At 40.2% G+C, this 20,921-nt stretch overlaps 1 protein-coding gene across 5 annotated transcripts in view; it reads left to right on the plus strand.

Moving 5' to 3' along the window:
- The window catches only part of SHANK2 (SH3 and multiple ankyrin repeat domains 2), a 368,375-nt gene that overhangs the window by 16,373 nt on the left and 331,081 nt on the right, over window positions 1–20,921 (plus strand). For all 5 annotated transcript variants that reach the window (XM_076343775.1, XM_076343769.1, XM_076343770.1 and 2 more), the window contains exon 3: window positions 12,532–12,603. The gene's annotated coding sequence lies outside the window, so the exon portion shown is untranslated. The remainder of the gene's footprint in view (window positions 1–12,531; window positions 12,604–20,921) is intronic.

The raw sequence follows: 20,921 nt of genomic DNA on the forward strand, positions 1-20,921 counted from the left end.
AATTGAAAACATTACATTTCAGGTGGGACTTTTACTGATCATGTTGTGTTTTAAGCTGTTCAAAATATTGATTGCAAATTGAACGATAGATAATGAGCATAAATACCCAATTTGCTAATTATGATGCTAATAGGTCATTAACAACTGATTCTGTTCGCACTTAGCGATGATACTTAATTTGGGTTGCTTACTATTGTGTTTGCATTTATTGGTACTAACGAGGCATGCAAGATACTCAAGGGATTTGTTCTCTGAAGATATCGAAAAATACTGCTATAAACATAGTCCTTATTGTTTTCCCCTCAATACCGTTTATTCACTTTTCTCTTTCCTACTAATAATCAAATAGTTATGATTTCCGTGCCCGTAATTTCCATGCAAGTGTCCTGCGAAATTTATGTTCAGAGAATGTTCTCTGTACTCCTTTTCGGTGCCATATTAATCTCTTCCGATTTGTCTGTGATTGGTAATGTTATGATGTACATAATACCAATAAGAAAGTATAATGATATGACTCATTGGAGTTGAGATGCTGCGTCTATAGCATCCACTCACATCACACTGCTGGTGAGGAAGGTGAAGTGGAGGTGGGAGGTGGATAGAGAGACACAGAGAAGACTTGCAATGCAAGGTATGGCCAAACTGGACCATGGCAGGTGGGCTTGTTAATATGGTACCAAAATAGATTTTGACTAGATAACATCGGATACGTTAGATTCATGGTTTTGCCATAATGCTCATGGTATCTCTCCCAGCTGAAGCTGTGGCCCATAATCTCACTGAGGCAGTGATGCGGTATCTTCAGAGCCCTTGATGGGTTTTTCTCCAGGAACGTGTTCAGTTGTGCTTTGAACGTATGCTGAGCTTCGGTGACCGATGGCATCCTGTGGCAGTGAGTTCCTCAGCTTCACGGTGTGTTTTGAGCTTGTGAGATTCACTCGCTGTTTCTTACTCCTTTTGTTAGAGGAGGTAATAAGTACTCTGATCGCTTTCTCCAGGCACTCATAATGGTACATACCTCTCAGTAAATTTTCCCCAGGCTTGAAAAGTTGTAATACATTTTTTTCTTATGTGCATGCTAGCTGTTTTATTTATTTATTTTCTTGGCCAACATTCTGTTTCTTTTCTAGTTCTACCCTAGTCCTTTCAAGAATGGGAGGAAGCAGAGGAAGACAGGGAAAGAATAGGGCCAGGACCTGCATTTCACGTATTTATAACGTGACTTAATATCTTTAATTTTGTTCTTTATTTCTTTCCTAATATTCTAGTTATTCTTGTGAATGCAGCGCATAAAACTGACATTTGCAAAATACTGTCTGTCTTGAATAGCAGTAATGAGCTCAATTTCCATTGCTGTATGTGTAGAGCTGGTTTTGCCCATGTGTCTGCATATCTGTCAACTTCAAATTCAATCTGCCATTTTCTTACCCAGTCATCACTTCTCCTGCTGCTCCCTCCAGCCAGCTTCTTTCCTCCCTTCAGATTTCTCCTAGACCTTGTTGAACGTTAAGCTGGAAACACTCTGAGAGTGATGCAAGTTTTGCTATTTGATGTAGCTCCGTGGACAGCTAGTGATTCCTTCCCTGTAGAAAACAGGACGCAGAGCTGCTCTTTGAAGGAGGAGCTCTCTTGGGAATCCCCCAGGATAGCTCAGAGAGGTCAGGCTGCTCAGATCTTACTCTGTGGATTATTGCCAGTAGTGGCTTTTACAGCTATTTTGTGCTCCCTGCTTTTATTTATTTCTTCCACGTAGCCAGAAAAGCATACTCGGTCACCTAGAGAGTAAAGAATCGCTTAATGGAAGCCATATACATCTTTCAGCAAATGAGTATTTTTGTATTTCACATGCACAAATGTGCTCTTCACAGTTCTGTATACTTTTTTTCCTTCCTTTTTAAGTCTGTGGTGCACCTTGGAATTGTAGCTTAGGTCAGGGTGACACCGTGCAGCGTTAGCTTTGCTTAATTCCTGACAGGCATACACCTTGTTTTTTCAGGGGGAGGAAGGGCAGGGTTGTTTCTGTCTGAGATTGCATTTGAATCAAAATACTCTGTTTCTCAGGGTAAAGATCACTCAAACAGAGGTTACAACTATCCTGTGTATGTGAATATTTGAATGCACTTAACAGGCTACATGGCCATATAGTGTTTGGGGCATATTAACATTTATTTCTTCTGCATGGAAGGTCAGTTCCCCATATAGCAAGCTACGTATTTGTAGAGCTGCTTTAGTGATCTGTAGTAGCTGAATGTCTTTTTATAGGTATATATGACTTTTTCAATACCTTATTTTTGGGGGCTAAATTTTCTTAGTATTATATTATTTCACGGTATTTACGGGGTTAAACAAACAAATTTGTGGGAAACAAAACTAGGTCACATGGACAAGACTAATTAACCCGTATATAGGCAAATAAAACCAGGGAAGGGAACAAGCTGTGAATAGAAGAAACACATGACAAAAGGCAGCGTGACCCGTATTTGAAAGTTAGGGAAAAATATATGTGCTTTCTTTAATTGTATTTAGACTTTCTATATTCTAGATAGATCCAAGTTTGTAAAAATTGAAGACCCTAAATTACATTTATACTATGAGTAGGGATACAGTGCTGAATAAATCCCCTGTGGAAATAATAGCTGACGTTCTGTGCAGTAGATCCTTAGTGGAAAATCCAAACAAATAAACAAATTGATGCCTGGTGTAACTCCGTTTACTCCAATATGTTACATGAACAGGGATTTTATATCTGTGGCTCAGATGCTTTGTTGGTATTAATAAATGAAGTTCCACTAATGTGCTAAATATCTCTGTGGTGATTCAGAGAAGGGACAATATTTTTTACTTCTCCACAGAACCTAAGTCAGCAGACCTTAAATTCAATACTTTGATAATAAATGGGCCAAGTCATCATATGTGGTGTACACAGCCACGTCTATCTAGGCATGTAACTAGCAAAAAGCCAAACAAGGCTCATTGGGATAGGGATCGCACTATCCACAGGAAGGAGGTGCAGCCATGCAGCGGGGAGATGGACGGGTGCAAAGCTGCCTGCCAGAACTCAGCGCCAGTGCAACAGCTTTACTGCAGAGAGTAAAACCAATGCATCGCTGATACACCAGTCCCAAGCTCGTGTCTTAGTGTCAGTAATGGCATGCAAACCCAGGTAAGACTATCGCTGAGATGTTGTGTTTTATGAGGGGGAGTCAGCGCGGCACAGCTGTGTCTCACGGGCGCTCGACTGGAGACAGCTGGAGTCAAGTGTCCTTTACATAAAATGTCAGAGGCTGCCTTCTTAGGGATGTCTTTTCCTGCTGTAATTCTTTTGTCATGAAAATTTCAGTGTATTTTCAGCAAAAGTAAATAAGCGTTGCATAATTTGCTTGATTGGCATGGGTTTTATTCATCTAACTTGAGATCTCCACTGAGATTTGTGTACATCTGTCAATTTTATTCTTCTTTTGCCCATCCCTTTATCAGAGAAGATGTGTTTGCCTGGGAACAGTGACTTCCCTGGGGATGGTGGGTTGTTAATGAGACTCAAAATTGATACCTGGTTGTTTTGAACTAGAGACTGTGACCTTAATGCATTGCTTGCATGTGGCTATCCAAAATGTGCAAAGACTTACAAATTTGTAAGTTGCGGAAAGTTTTTGTATTCTTCCATTTGTTGTGCTTCGAGTTTCATTGAACCTTGTTTGTTTGCTATCTGTATTCTTAAGGGAAAGAAGAGAATCCTATCCTAGAGTAAAACTATTCATTTAAAAGACAATGTATTGTCGGTACAGATGCCTAAGATCTGCTTCCGCTCTACATATCTGCTGTGTTAAAGCACAGAAACATGTGTTGTAATATAGATGAGTCTAATCTTGTTGAATACTCTCCAACGTATATGGAGATAATCCCATTTAGGCAGCTCAAAAAATTCACGGGAATGTTTTGTCACTTGCTATACCTACTTACTCTGTTAAGTCTCGTTCATTGTAAACTGTGCTCATAGCATGTTAGGAGGCTCGTGTTTCCTTGTGTTTTTATTTCCTTATCTGGTTCCCTTCCAGCTCACCACATTTCACAAGTAAATCCAAGGCTGGATTAGGAAGCTATGTCCCAGATCCTGCTGAATTGAGCGATTGCATTTGGGGAGGCAAACTCCCTCCAGGAGTCTGCCTGAAATCTGCTACAAGGAAAGGCTCACACGCTGCTCTTTTAAAGGGCATCTTTCCCTGTACCGTGTTAACGGAATGAGAAAAATGTATCCCTGGTGATCTGGGATAAGCTGGACAACTTGTATTTTGACAAGCAACATACATAATTTTTAAGTTGTGTGTGGTTTGCACTTTTTCTTGTTTGTTTTGCTTGTAATTTTCTCCATGAAGAGACTGTGCACCGTCAGATTAATTAGGCCTGATGAATTTCTTGAGATCACGCGGCAGCAGCTCTTAACCTTTGTAGTTTGTGATTTACTCCCTAAACCTTAACAAAATTTTAAATTAGCACAAATGTTTTCTTTATTATTGACATGGCTGTCTTACTATTTTTCGTAAGAACAGTTTAATCTTCCATGACAGGTTGATCAAATTACTGGAACTATATTGCTGCATTTCATCTTGCATTTCTATTTCCTTTAAATACTGCTAGCATGATATAAGCGAGTTTATTTCTTCTGATAATGGCAAATGTTTTTCTTATCCAAATTTTTAACCCAACCCCCCCAAATACTAACAATCCTGTCCTCTTACACCAACCTAAATGCGTTGCAGATAAACTGAACCGAATGGGAATGGGTTGACCTGTGTGTTCACACCACTGGAGTTGCAGGCAAGACCTGGCAGTTGAATAGGTTACTTCCGAGCAGGTTGGCTGTCCTTGCACAGGTCAGCCACAACTCCGGTTTCTCTCCCTTTTATTACTCCATCTTTCATCTCTCTTCACTTACCATAGCTCAGCCAGGAGAGTTAATGAATTCCTGTCCTTCACTAGCTGGTAACATTCACAACCCTTCGAATGTGCTGAAGTCTGAAAAACAAGGAGCCCGCTTCTGTTTGGTAAATACAGTTTATAGGTTTTCCTCTGAGTTTAGGCTCAAAATTCAGTTACAGGTATAGGTAGAAAATGGGTACGTGTCTTTCTGTGAATCTAAGTTTCAAAGTTGTCCACCTTCTCATAGAACAAAAGAGTAGAAATGTTGCAGTGCAAAATTTAGGATTGACTTCATTGAGTTGGACAGATCTGATGAGTTACATGAAAAATTACATCCAAGGTGAGCACCTTCTGGCTTTTCAAAAAGCTTTTATTATTTATTAGTTATAATGGATTTTGCAGTATTTGGGAAATGAAATAATTATAAGCCATGAACTGAGGATTACACATTTTTCTTTCATCACTGATTGCTTATAATTTGCAGTAATACTTACTGCTTTAATTATATTGCCATTTTATGTTTAGATAAGCATAGGAAGGAGGTATTTTTCTTTCCATAACCGAACTTTTTTTTTAACCTACTACTAACAGGCAACAAAAATGCAGGATCTGATTCTAGTCTTTGTTTCATTATCATAAACTCAGAATTTCAGCTGTTTGGTATTATATTCTTCTTTATACATCGTGGCTGTCCTTGTAATATGAGTCTCCATGAGCTTACGTTTTGGAGTGAAAATGTTTCATTTTAGAAATATTGAACATAGGCGTTGAATAGGTTTCACATAGACTATTAGCATGACATCCACATGTTTTTTTTGGGATGGACAAGGATTGTTGGTAGCGTACATTATATTCTTGAGCTTGACTTTAATGCTCAGTGAGAGTATTGGATATACTGCAGTTGTTTTAGTTGCTACAGACCATCCCTTAATGAAGTGCCAAGCAAAAAAATTGCTTCATGTGGTCTCTTCCTATTTGAATTCTCCTTAGTTGATGACACACTCAGAGGTCTCAAGAATCCTCATGATAAAAGTTAAACCATGCTCTGCTTCAGGTGATTGTCAGTCTAACTGTTTGGAATACAACTGCTATTTAAGTATCTTGCATGCTCTTCTGATCCTGACTCTTCGGTGTTTTCCCTAAAGGGACCTTTTTAATGAAGGTTATACTGCACTAAGTAATCTGTTAGAGAAGCCAGCAGCCATGAGTGTTATGCTCTGAATTTGTGGCTGTCCCACTTTACGAGAGGAGGAGAGAAATCTAAAAAGCTGTTGCCCGAAGGGTTCCTACTATAGCTCCTGTACCTGGGAAATCATTGGTGTAAAGCAGCACAATGACACGTTGGATTAGAAGTTCTGCAAGACTGTTTGGGCAGCAATATTGCCCAGTAGCATTTTGAGTGTGGGAAGGATTTTTGCCTGTTACTGTGCTTGTCCTATTTCAAGTCCCTGACTATTTGTTTTCTACTTAAAAGTGGGGAATGTTTGCACGGCAAACCTGAATTCTGCCTAAATCAGATCAGCTAGTTACATTCAGCTTATTTTGAGATAGTGAAGTTTGAAACTTCTCAGATCCTGATAGATTTGTATTTGTATCAGCTCATTTACTTATGAGTTTACTAATGGGTTACTATACTCCACAGTTATTCAGGCTGATCAAGCTTCATACATCAAATATGTAGATTCCTGGCTCTTGCTGTCACAAGAAGGTTTTGCTTCATATGCTCATGCTGTAGAGCCACACACCCCTTTTGGCTTCCAAATGCAAGCGGTCATAATCTGGCCAGTGATGCTCAGCTTGTGTGGCCACGGAGCAAAGACAAAGTGTGTCACTGAGTTTCAGCAAGGGATTTGCATATACTCTTAACTTCACCCATGCACTATTCCTTCTGCATTATGCATGGCCAAGGTGTTGAGAGATCTGCAGTTTGCCTGCAGGTCAAAACTACTAAGTGAGGTCTAACAATTTAATTTGCTAAGTATTTTGGAAGCAGGTTTAATAAGGGCCAGTAAAGTCAAGTCAGCTGTAACACAGGTCCAAGTGGGGTCATGAACGTTGCACAAAACTCTAGGAAAAGGGAAAATAGCCCTTGTTTAGTCCTCTGCTGTTGCACGGTCCGGGCAGAGTCTGTCATGGAAATGATCTGGGTCTGCTGAACTGGCCAGTGAGGTGACCCTGAGCACAGCTCAGACAGGTGGGATAATGTCCTGCTCGTGACCTTGCACCTTGTCTTCCCTCCTCCTCCAAGTCCAGGGAATTGGAAGAAACCATCTAGTGCCTGAGTAGGAAGGGGTGGCTGAGGGATCTCTTCTGTACGTCTGCTTTGCGCTTAACGTGGAACATCCCTGGTTTTGTTCTAACTTGTCTCATTTTAGCATATTCTGTTGCCCAAATTCTTGATGCTGCCTTTTTCCTGTGTCTGTTAAGTGTCTTTGAAGAGGCAATGTGTGGGACTGTGGAGATTCTCTGTCTTTAGTGTATATGAAATTAACAGTACATATTTATGTTGTCTGTATTTGGACAGGAATTAAATTTTGCTTTTTGCTGTTAGCATGAACTTGCTGCCATAAGTTGTGAATAATCTGAAGCTGCAAAGCATCTGGCATTTTTGAAGACCATTCTCTGCTACCACACAATATACAAGCATTTAAGCCGTTATGTTTAGACTGCTGAGGAAAAAAAGATTAGAGTAGTCGAGCATAGCAAAAAACCAAGAGAGTCACAAATACGTGAATTCATTTCAGTAAGTGTTCAAGCAGCTGTAGGCTTCATATTTAGTTCTAAAAAGGTCCATGTGGAGTTGTTTCTGTTCTGAATTTTAAATATATGCCCAAATATGGTCTCTCCTGATGAATAAAATAACTATTTTCCCACTTCCTCAAACTGTTTTCCTGATTCTGTCCACATTTCAACCTTGTGAACAGACTTTCTTTGTTTGCTCTGGCTTTACATAATGGCAGAATTAGATGATAGTAGTCTCTCAAAATCTCAGATAGCTCTTCCCTTGCTAAATTCATTTTTCAGCTTGTCGCTTTGTTCTTTGCTGAGCTGGAATCAAATTGGGTTTGCTTATTAAGTCTCTCTCAAGCAGCATTTGAATCCATCATGTACATATGTGTCAGAGACACAAGCCTTGGTCATAGTACTCACCTCAGTATTTGAGCTCTCAATTGAACATGGGGGAAAAAAAAATGCAGAATTCAGTGTGCGTGTTTGGGGTCTATTAGTATTAAAGACATCTGGGAGTCTCTGAGTATTACTAAGCTAATGGACTGCCTGGAGCCTTACAGTGCAAAGTGCCTTTAGCTCTCTATAAATTATACGAGTGTACTGTTAAAGCAGCAGTTAGTACTTTCATGTAGCGTAACTGGACTGCTTTAGCAGTTTTTTACTAAACCGGGTCGTGTGAAGTATTCTATAGTCATGTGAACTCTTCTGGTATTCACATTCTGTAGACATCACGTATAAATTATCTTTGATTTCAGAAGCTGCTAGTAATGTAAGCTTATGTGCAAATAAGAGGGTCTTCAAGGTTGATGACATATTTTTGTGTACATGAAAATAGAGAAGGAACACTTAGGATCCTATGATAGCATTAAGATTGTAAGGGCTGTTTGTGTTCAGAAAAGTTAGGGATAAATTAATGAAATGTGTCGTTTTAAATTGTATTAATTAAAACATGCTAATCCTGTAGTCGAATGTTCCCAAATGCTTCATTTTTTGAGTGTTTCAGTATATCCATTTTCTGTGCCATCCTCATAAATTTCCAGAGATGGATATTTCTCTATGGCCGTGCAGACATCTGTGCAGATAAGCTGGCTGGTCAGCTGGGAGCCAGTTCAGAACCAGAAACTGGGGCCACTCTGGCATTGAAATAGTGTTAAGAAGTTATGCAGACATATTCACTCGAGTTTGCCAATATGGTTGTATGATTTTTGTTGACTTGTGTTTGTGTGAGTCAGAATATTGGCAGAATGAATGCATGTTTGCCGAGGAGCTTATAGACATGCCTTATCTACTCAGTAGTTGAATTTACTTGAGCTTTGCTCTTATTAGTTAGCAACTTTTACTTTCCTAGGTGTGCACCTAGGCATAGAGAAATGCCCACAAACAATCTTATCTTCCTGTATAGAAGATTCATCAAACCTACATATTACCATGAAAAAAAGGAATGCGAAAATCTTGACATTTTCATTTCACTTGTTAAAACACATACAAATATTGGACCATTTTGAACTTTAAAACTTGCCAAATCTGGGGGAAGATTTGACCTGTGTCCTTTCGGGAATGTTTATTCTGCAGCACGCTGGTACAGCGGAGGCTTTCCTCCAGCGCTGGAAGCAGCTGCAGCGCGCTGTTTGGGAGGCAGCGCCCCGGCTAATTCGCCGGGGGGAAAGGAGCAGCACTAAGAAGCTGAGGAGAGAGGGCTATAAATACTGCATGGCTGCAGCTGTACTGCTCCCTGAACCAAGTTACTATTGCTACATTGCACACTGCAAAAATGTCAGATCTCTTCACTGTACAGCACTAGATCACGTGGCGATAACTAACTGTACTGTTCTTCTCTGTTTTGGCTTGGAGTTATGGTTTGGCATTTTTTAGATCGATTTGATAAGGAAAATGGCTTATGTGACCGTGCTGTCAGTCTCTTCTCCTTCTCCTTCTCCTTCTCCTTCTCCTTCTCCTTCTCCTTCTCCTTCTCCTTCTCCTTCTCCTTCTCCTTCTCCTTCTCCTTCTCCTTCTCCTTCTCCTTCTCCTTCTCCTTCTCCTTCTCCTTCTCCTTCTCCTTCTCCTTCTCCTTCTCCTTCTCCTTCTCCTTCTCCTTCTCCCTGGCTTTTGAACTTATTGCTCAACTTCAGCTAAATTTTTTTAAAGGAACATAAATCTCTGAAGGTTTTATGTTCTTACAGACATGTTAAAACCGGGTGATTAGGTGTGGGAGAGACCCACACTAGAGCTCCCACGGAGGGAAAGGCATGTTGCCTGTCATGTTTGGTGTGTTGCCTGAGGGTTGAGCCTGTGCACGGCCACGCTCTCTTGCCCAGCCACACATGAAAGCAACATCTGGAAGAGAAACCTGTTGCGGTAGGAAGTGCAAGTAACTTGGGATTTCATGGCACAGAGACTTATTTAGGGATGCACTGGAGGCTCTGAGGTGAAGAGGAGCTTCTGCTCTGCTGATCCTGTGCTTGAAGAGAGGAAAAAACAGGATCTGGGGGGGACTCAATAATTTTTGTCTGCATATGGGTGTTAAGAGGATCCTTTTGCAGAGACAGAAGGTAGGACAGTTGCTCACTTTTCCAACGATGGTGTCTTTCTCCACTGTGTAACCTCACCCAGCCTCGTTAAGAAGCCGATATTGGCGCCATTTAATTTGTTTTCTATGAATTTGCAATATACAAATACTCTCATTTAAAGAGCTTTTCCTAGCTCTTGGCAAACCACTGTTTTTCACGTTGATTGTCTTATCCTTAGGGTTAGCTCTGGAGAGTACTGTGAAAAATAAGTTAACATCCAAAATACAAAATGGAGTCGTGCTGCTGGGTGATTTTTGTAAATAGAAGAATTTGGCCTCCAAACAGAACAAACTGCTGGCATTCTCCTCTCTTCCCCAATGAAGTGCAAAAATTCCCTGCAATGAATTTCTGTAGCCTTTATTTTTGTGGGGTATTTAGTAGCTGAATACTTAACATTTATGTTGCTTTTGTTATTTGTGGTGTTTACCAACAAAGTCCCCAAATATTTGCTTAAGGTTCAGGCTATTGCTGTGGATATACCTTTAGTAAATCTTAGCAATATCTATCCAAAACTGACCAAGTTATAGATCTTTCAGAAAACCAACAAAGCTTGTTTTTGGAATATGTTGAGCAGATGTGTCAGCATTTGAGAGCAATTTTGGGAAGTTTCATCTGTGATGGACATATCCAGTCCCAGGTAATTCTTCCTCCTCTGTCTCTGGATCCATTTAGAAACTGAAAGCTGGTGCGTGTAAAAGAGAGAGTTCAAAAGTGGAAGCAGTTTATCCCGTCTCTCAGAGATTAAGAAACCTGTTAGGTTAGTTAGTTGATTTTGCTTTGCTTTTAATCTGCTGACTTCTTTCCTTGTATGGATTCTGGTTTTTGCCTTGTGAGAAACAGCTGATGATCTTTCCTTACCTCCCTTTCCTGTGACATTCACGATTGTGGCGATCACCTTTATATCTCCTGCTCTAAAAATGCAAAGCCTACTAGGTTTAATCTCAAATGTGGCTTACTTCTACGTGGTACAAAATACAGTAGTTCAGTGTGGGAAATGTCCTTAAACGGCTTTTTTTGTTGTTGCTGTAAGATAGTTGTGCAGAATTATGCAGGTGCTGGAGACAGATTTGTAAGTATTGTCTTCTGCTCAAAACTTTTTGGATAGGTTTATTTTTAGTAAAATATGTCAAAGTCTATTTAAAATAAAGAATGGGCTTAAATACACTGAAAGTATATTTAAATGTTTGAGTGTATGTGTACATATTAGCATTAACTATTACTTGAATGTGCACAACAGGAAGGGTCTAATAAAGCATAGAATAAGGAGGGGTGAATTTGAGGTGGATTCAGGTTTTATTTATATTGGAGTAAAAGGTGCGGTGCTGATGATGTTCACAGAATTATCCTTAGGTAATTCCCGTTTCATTTATGGTCATGTTCTGTATTTTTTTCTGGAGCTGCATGACTGGTTTACACTTCTCTTGTGTCTAATAGAGAGTGCCTGTTTAGACCTCAATGTGGTTAGAAGTAACAGATGCAACATAATCTGGTATTATTTTTTTGATGGAGTACTGTACACCAGAGTACACCAAAAAGTAACAAAGTTTGTCAAACTTGCTTTCTCAATGGAAATCTCTGGATTTTCTCTTCCATTTATACCCGTAAAAGGAAGAAATAGATGATAGGCAGGACTTTATTCAGCATGAGCTTCTACCCATCAATGAAGGCAATAAAATTTGAACCTAGTCATACGCTCTTCAGAGCTTATCAGTTAGCTAGCTACAGGCTATCCCTTACTGTGCCGAGAGCTGGACTGTGATGCCTAGCACGTCTGCTGATTTGGGGAATCTCTTTGGGGCGCTGGAAACAGCAGACCCTAATTTCTGGATCTCAGGTGGACTTGGGGAAAAAAACAAGCATCTTGCTGCCCAAATTTGGGTTGATCAGCAAATGCATGTGCCCGGGACGCTCAGTGCTTTGGCAAGACTTAGAGGAAGATGTCTGTGGGAAACAGCAGAGCAGCATCTTTCACCTTCTGTCAGATCTGGCCTGAAATTATGTCTGTCTTGATAACCAAAAGAGCCTGTTTTTGCCTTAGTACTGACTTCATGCTGCCAGAAGCACTCTGAAGTGGGTGAAGTTAAATCAGGCTTTGCCCTTGCGAAGCTATGCATAATATTTATGTTACAGCATGATGAATATGTTGGAAATTTGCAACGTGATAAACTTCCTCGCTCTCTTGCAGACTAACATATCAAAATCCCCTTTGTGCTGTGAGCGTTTCTGCTTTATAGATTTTAAATAGGGTGGCCATTAGGTCACTGAATTTCTTTCTCCACATGTCAATCTTCTTTACGTCTTTCTGTATTTTTTACAGGGATCCGAGATGAGAGGGAGCTAGATTCTGATGATCATCCTGACACCGCTGCTCTCTTCTGTATATTGACAGGTAAGTGTGCCAAACTAATTTTGTAGAGAAATCATTTAAGTTACTCGTGTCGGGTGGGCAAACCTACAGTTAGAGCCCAGGACTTCAACCGTGTGTCTTGCTGGATTCTGCTAAGGTGTGTATCAATAAACAGGTGGTCAGAAATTCTTGAAAAACCTGCTTATCTCCAACAAGGAGAATGTTCCTCATCCTGCTTTACAGTGTTGGGTGGATTACAAGAATGATCTCAGAGCAGAGGAATTTGCAGCTTAACTGTAGCCTGTAGTAAAGACGGTTGGCAACTCTTGTTAACTTTTATCTTCAGGTGTAACAGCTCTCTTCCTCCTCCTACCGAATATACTTCAACTATGAAGTAGCAGGTAGACTAATGTTATAATACTTCTTGTATTAAACGTGCTAAAAACCCTACCATTTTTTTTTTTCTGGGAGCTATTTATTAATGAGTTCACTGTGAATTTGCAACTGATGTCAGATTTGGATAAAGAATTTCTGGGGTTTTGTACTGTAATTCCCTTGTCATACAGTTAGGTGAGACCTGATGGAGTAGTGAGTCAGTGTAATGCCTCTTGTGATACAGCACAAACATGTTCCTTGTATCGTTTTTTTACCTTATCTGTATGCTGCATTTTCAGTGTTTTCTATTCAAAAAGGCTTCTAGTCACTACATTTATTTTTTATTTTTTTTTTTTTTTAAATCTTACCTTTTCTGTGATTCTTGTAAAACACAATTTAAAAAGTTTTGGCAGTTAGTACTCTGGAGACGACTTAGAACTTTTTATGCAAAACAGTTTCTTAAACTAGAATTGTTTTATTGGCTTCCAGTCCAATCATTACAAAATAAATAGGAACTTTAAACTCAGAAATCAGAAAACTAGAACAAAAAGGACAGCGATTTAAAATTAGGTTTCCTTTGGTAAAGCTTGATACTTCTGCATGCTCTGAAAACTAACAAACTCATTTTCTCTGTGATAAGAGAAACTGAAGGTGCCTTTTCTTGCATTGGCTGCTGCAGGTGTCTCTGTTAATGCACATTATGAACACAGATCAAAGATCAGATAGTGAGTCCTAACAGTATCTTTGGATGAGCACTGGAAGGAGAGTGAATATACAAAAATTATGTGAAATGTGTGAAAGGGATTGCTGTAAAGTGTGTGGTGACATGAAGTAGTGTAATTTGGAGCAGTAGCCTGTAGAAATGGAAGGAGAGAAAGATTAAAAAACAAGGTGTTCCTCAAAGGCCAGTACAACAAAAAATTCTAGCTTATCAGGCATTCAATAATTGACTGTTTGCTTCTGTGGTAGTGCCACTATCAAAGATAAATACTTACGCCAATCAGAAGAGAAAGGCAATGGTATGGAAACAGGTGCGCAAATTTGGATTTTATGTATTGTATTTGACAGTGTGTTGAGTTGATGTGAATAATTATGTTTTATTGGCTGAAATGTGTGAGTGAGTTTGCAGTTGTGGTTAGGAGCTTTTCAAGAGTCAAGCTGGTCTTTAGTCTATGGCATGACCAAAATAATCCACCAGAGCCCACGCTGTCACTCCCTGATAAGGGATGCATATATTTGAATTGGATACAGAAGTGAGAAAGTGTGGTTTGTGAAAGGAAGTATCTGAAATAATTCTAAGAACAGGAAAATAAACTTAAGTCGCTCAATTTTTAAATTATTTGCTCAGTGCTACTAAACTGTGGGAAACAGAAAGGCCTCATCAGTATATGGCTGAACTACCTTTACAAGTAAGCCTGAAGCGTAAGGAACAACAGTTACTCATAACTAGCTTTGATTATGTGTAAACACTGAAATATAGTTTAAAATATAGAGGTGATTGTGTAAGGCCTTTGCTACCTTTTCAGTCTTGGTTTTTTTTTTTTTTTTTAAATGTTGTTCTTTCCCATTTACATTCATAGCAGTCACAGTCACTGCAGATGTGAAAAGCAGATATTCATGACTGGGCACGCTGTGCCGTTTCATAGTGAGAGCCAGCCGTGACAGTGATGTTTGATATAGGCTGTAAACACTCCTCTGCGCTTTACGTGCTTTAAGCAGTTAGTGAAATGGAACTGCAATCCCAGTTCTGTGGTTTTCTTAAAAATCTTATTATAGGTCTCTGTTGCACATATCAGTCTCTGGTTTTGAGTCTTTAGGTTAGGGTTTTTTTTGTTTTGTTTTTTCTACATACCTATATATATTTAACAGTCTTTATTACAATATACAAAATATTGTAATTATTGTAATATAATATGTAATATGTAATATTATACATATATTTGGTTCTTTTTAATACAGCAAAACATTATTTTGTACGTAGTCTTTCTGACTTGCTATGATCTAATGAGTCTTCCTCAGGCTAGAAGATAGGGGATCCAGTCCTGCACCCTGGGTGCTTGCGTGGACCTGGGCAAGAAGAGATGGTCCTGGGCAGCCTGGACGCTGCTGCAAGAAGAGATGGTCTGAGGGCCATCCCGCCTCGCCTGGTCCTCCTGCCAAGGCAGTGGAGGTGCAGCTCTGGTGCCTAGCGTGCCTCGCGTAGCTGCGGGGGGAGCCCTGCATGGCAAGAAAAGGCAAGCTATAATGGTAGGAAATGCAGCTGTCAGGCGTATTGATAGCTGCAGGTTTGCGGTGGGAGGGGGCAGCCCCTGGTGACCTATTTGTTGGGTGGAAAGTTAGGAGGCAACCCAAGGTCTCGTACAAAAACCTGGGGAGGAGCTGGTGGCTCCCTGTGACCTAAGGGAGAGACAGGAGAAGTATCAAAATTATGAAGTAAAAATGAAAGAAAATTAAACTCTGATATGCTTCCAGTACTGCGAAAGGGGCAGAAATGGTCACTCTCCATGTGTGGCTGAAAAACCATGTGGAGAAGAGGAGTTTAGATTTATCAAGACCTGGGGAAAACTTTTGAGGTGAGGCAAGTGTGAAAAAAAAAAAAACAACTGTGAGGCAGACTAAATAAAATCCATGGGAGAACGTGAAGCAGACATAAAATGGCATGGCAAATCTCTTTTTAATGCTCTTTCCTGTAAAAGTGTGAATTGAACAAAACATATTTCTAGTTTTATATTAATGCTGAAAAGGAGGGCTTTTCTCACTGTCTCTGCCTCCTTCGTTCCTGCAAGCAGCAAAGCAGAGAGTGGGTTCAGTAGATCTCATTAATGGGTATGTCCTGAAGGATTTGGTTCACATGATGGGCTTAATTATTTCCTTCCCTGCACAGCTGCATTACATGGTAAGCAGAGCTGCCTAGACGTTGCGTTTCTCTTATAATAACGTGCAGGGATAGGTAGCTCTGACAGCATCAACAGCAGTGTTAGGAAATGAGCTTTGCATAGAAATTGTTCAGATTAGCAATACACGTGGAAGTATTTGAGCAGCAAAATAGAAAGAAGTTAAGCAAAGCGAAGGGTGCGTCTCATAGGGTCACCCCAGCCCCCAGTTTTCTCGAAAACTAAGAGTCCTTTCAAGTATGGTATTCCTGGGCATCGCTGCTCTTCATTCCTGGGGAAACGCGGTCCCATGTGGGTGGCCATCACAAAGGTTTCTGGCTGTCAAATCCTGTATCAGCAGCTGCTCGATACCTATGGAGCATTTAGTAAGAACTTTTACTAAATACTTTCTTAACGGCAGAAGCTGACAGTAGTGTGCCTGGAATTCAAGAGATGCAGTTTTTTATTAGGAATGTTTTCTAGCATGATTCGATTCAATCAAGATTTTTTTTTTTTTAAAGTGCTTTTATATTCAGTTTGCATATCTTGATTAGACTGTGATAATTTCCATGACTGGAATCTCCAAAGTATGCTGTCATAAAATTATAAATGGTAATGAATTCACTTAATCAGGTCTTACAGGAGTACAATCAACATGAAATCTAGTCAATTAGAAATAAATCCGTTTAAAGTATTTCTGGTTCTCCAACAGCCTCATTTTAGGACTTGCATTACCTGTGACTGAATTAGAGACCTACATAAACAGGTAGAAATTACACTTTGTAAAGAAATCACTGTAAGTGATATAAACAAATCCAGAACTTTTGGTGATGCTGAAATTTACCTGAATCTCTGTTGTAAACTGTAGATTGGACTGTTCATAGATAAAACTATAGATTCAGTCAATGATAATTTTAAATGTGATGTCCCCTTGAAAAGCACAAGAAAGGAATATGTTATCGATGGTAGGTTTAACAGCCAGCACGCATTGGTATGGTTGAAAAAATTTTATACATCTGAGTATATTTTGCAGTGTGTAAATATGTGAGACCATATTGATTGCAAAATGTATGTTTGCTTATACGCTAACTTTCAAGAAGCTTTGGGGTTACAGAACTAAGCCATAGTTGTAGGTTAATCTTTTGGTTTTATCTTAACCCTTACAGCTCTATTTAAAGATGAAATACAGATACAAGAGCTGCATTTTGCTGTTGGCATCAGTAAGACCAAGCTGTCCATACATCCAGCGTGGTTGCCAGTGTTGTTTCTAAACTTAGTCCTCGCCTTCCCCTTTTTCGTAGGGTCAAGTTTTTGTAAATGGTTTGGTCTTGGCTTTGTTACATGCATCAGTACGAGGGCAAAATGATTTTCTCTCTCTCTCTGACCTGGAGGAGGCGATGGAGCGTGCTTTCGTCGAGTTTGCGGATGGCACCAAACTTGGGGGAACAGGGCTGCCGTCCCTAGGGACCAAGGCGGGCTGGAGAAGTGGGCTGACAGGAGCTATGTGAAGTTCAACAAGGACAAATACTAAGTCCTGCACCTGCGAAGGCAGAGCCCCTGCAGCAATGCAGGTGGGGACTGGTTGGCAGGGGAGCAGCTCTGAGGAGGGGGACTGGGGTATCCAGGCGGGCAGCGAGCTGGGCATGGGCCAGCAGTGTTCCTGGCAGCAACAGCAGCTAACAGCAACCTGGGCTGTCCTGCAAGCTGCACAGCCACCAGATCGAGAAAAGTGATTATACCATTTGACTCAGCACTTGGTAGACTGCATCTTGAGTACTGTGTCCAGTTTTGGACCCCCCCCCCAATACAGCAAAGACGCTGACATACTGGAGCAGGTTCTGTGGAGGGCCACCGAGAAGGTGGAGGCTGGAGTACTTGTCCTGCAAGGAGAGGCTGAGGGACAGGGGCTTGTTCAGCCTGGAGAAGAGATGGCTTCAGGGGGCATCAGCCGGCCCAGACAGGGAGGACAGTGAGACGACAGAGCCAGACTCTGTGCAGCAGTGCATGGCAGAAGGATGAGAGACGACAGTCATAAGTTGAAACAAGAGAAGTTCAGACCGGGTATGAGGAAAATCTTTTTCCCCATGTGGACAGTCAGGCAGAGGTTGCTCAGAGAGGTTATGCAGTCTCCGCCCTTGGAGGTTTTCAAGACAGACCTGGATAAAGGCATGATCAGCCCAAGCAGACCTCATCGCTGGACCTGCTTTGAGCAGGAGGTTGGACTAAAGACCTCTGGACACCATTCTGACCCAAATGACTTGATGATTCTGTGACTCTAAGGCACAACGAATCTGTGTCACTGTGTTCATGGAAGCTGATATTTGTCTTGATTCTGCATAGAGAGAGGGATACTTCAGAAAAACAGTACTGTTGTTACTCTAAACTCTGTCTCTAAATCAAAAGTACTGTGAGCAGTTATCCCAGGGTGATTTAGCATGCTATTTATTTTTAATATTAAATTCCAAACTACACCTGGCATTTAAGTAATGAAAGCTCGAAGAGTTTATGAATCTTTCTGTATTTTTAAGCATTAGTATTCTTTATATTTTTTGTTTCCCTACTTCTGCATAATAGTCATAACATGTATCTCATTATGTTTTCTTCTTGCCTAAGAAGTGATCTTTTATTGCTCGAGCTGTTTACTGAAGGCAACAATTAAGTGTTGGTAGTCAGTGAGGAAAACTGGTTCTTTTCATCAGTTTTATTGTGTCTTGATTGCCTAAATTTTGGCTAGATATAATTTGGTAAAAATGAGTTTCTTATCTTTACAATGAGTTGAATCAAAATCTCAAAGGTCAAGAGAATAATTTATTTCTCAGTTCTTCTACAGAATCACTGTGCTGCCTGGGTCGTCTTGGCAGATCACTTAACCTTTCTGAGCCTGCGGATATTTTTCCCCGGTCTGCCATCACCATCATCGTTCACGTACACAATCCTAAAGAATGTCCTTAATTGCACCATGAGCTCAGACTTGCTTGCACAGGCTGGAGTATAAATTAAAGCCCAAGATATGCTTACCTTGGGTTGGAAAATAAGCAGGCAAGATGCAGATAAGATCAGCAGAGTTCCTTTTTCAAAATTTCCTCTGAAAAAATCAGGTAAGTTTTTCTGCAATTAGGATGAGAGGAGCCCAGAGACCATCTGTCACGGGGAAGCAGGGATATTTGTTGGAGACACGCACAGATGGGCGCAAAGATAGCGAGGACGCAGCACACAGCTTTGCTTACGCTGGAGTTTGGCTAAACCAAGGGCTGGTCACCTGCCCTAGTTCTTTTACAGTGTGCACAACCTTTCTGGGTCACCATTTGTTTGTTGCTTCCCTCTTGATTAAGAAAATAAATTAAGTATATAAAGGCCAGGTGGTTCCTTCTACCTTTCTTCCCTCCTCTCTACACAAGTTGGTTTAGTGGTCCTAACTGAGGCCAGGGCTTGTTCCTGCTCAGCTATTCAGAAATTAAGGCAGCAACTGAACTAGGTGTTTATTCGCCTGCTATATTGCCTCGTGTATTGCCAATAAACTTACCAACGCCGGTGAAAAATAATGGTCACAGCTTGACCTATGTTTGTCCAACTGCTCCTGATCTGAGATTTCTGGACCCTCATATTAGTAATTCAAATGAACCCTAACTACAAATGAAGCTGATCTATGAAACTGGTCTCTGCATTTGACAGCTTGCAAACTGCTCTAGTTAAGCAGATCTATATAGAGAAAAAGCTTCTATTTTGTGGAGGTTTCTGTGGGCTTTGGAACAAAACTCCTGTATTTTGGTGTCCTCCCTAGAGCACTGCACTGGAGTGGCGTAACCTGGAAATCTCCAACTACAGGGCCCTTTGGCGGGGACTGCCCCAGATCTGCAGACCTGGAGAGTCTGAGACCTCTGCCCCCAAACCCCACCTAGCAGGCTGCTGAAGACATTGGGTACCCGGTGTCCTCTACAAACTTCAACAGGTGTTTCCCACTGAGTTGAAATAAAAATGAATTTGTTGAAACTAAACAAGAAAGAAACCCAACACACACAACAAGAAAGGGTAACTGAATTTTTTTCAACCAGCTCTTGGACAAAGATAACTCATTGTTTCATAAGAAAAATAGAGCATCTATTTGAAGCTTTGCTTTTTTAACTGGCATATTATTTCTTTGATTAAAATAATGCAAACAATGAGATTATTTTTGGCAACACAGCATATAAATTAAAGTAACATAGTAGCCCCCATCAGGATCGCATCTGAAGAAAATTCAGGTTAAACTTTATAGCAAACTCTAAATGCTAACCCCTATGTAAAGAGAAGAGGGAATCTGCTTTATCTACTCTCAGGACCTGATCTAATCTACATAACAAGATGGCAACAGTGCTTCTCTGTTAACATTTAATTATGTTTGTATTTGAATTATCACAAAAATGTTTTCTTTATGGATAAAGAGGAAAAAGGTTGATAAGCATAAAATGCAAATTAACAAGCAGCTAAGCTGCTTTGTCTGCCAGGGAGATGAACCTGAGGTAAATATGCTCAACAAGCTTTGAAATTTTTTCAAATTCCTGTTGTAAATCTTTTTAAATTCTCTTATGTCCTTTCCCTTCCAACACATTATAATCTTTTTGATATTTACGTAGTCAAGTGCAAGCAGAGGCTGGAAACAGAAAGGCTAGAAGATAAAACTGCTTGCTCTGCATGCTTCTGTTTTGTAAGGAAAATTTCTGGGGAAACCAAAACGACCATTATATCCATCTTTTATGAACAGATAATGAGTTTTTAAAATTGAAGTGGTGTAATACTTCCACATTACTTAGAGAACAATTCATAGAATCATAGAATCATTAAGGTTGGAAAAGACCTCTAAGATCATCGAGTCCAACCGACTAGTTAGTTACTCACATTGTATCATTCTCGTTTTAGATAACTGAAGGGGAATTCTTTTTTTCTGTTTGCATTGCTGAAGTTCGCAACCTTGAAATCTCCAGTTACTATATGCAAGTACGCTTTACGACAGTAAATATTTATAAGTTGTACTTTGGACTGGGGACAGAGTCAGTGTAACAGCTGAATCCGTAGCATGTTTTCCTGGTTTGATAACTGAAAAGCTGTCATATTATGAAGAAATGCCTTATTGGA

Source organism: Aptenodytes patagonicus, chromosome 7, assembly GCF_965638725.1.
Source record: "Aptenodytes patagonicus chromosome 7, bAptPat1.pri.cur, whole genome shotgun sequence".
NCBI classification, from domain to species: Eukaryota; Metazoa; Chordata; class Aves; order Sphenisciformes; family Spheniscidae; genus Aptenodytes; species Aptenodytes patagonicus.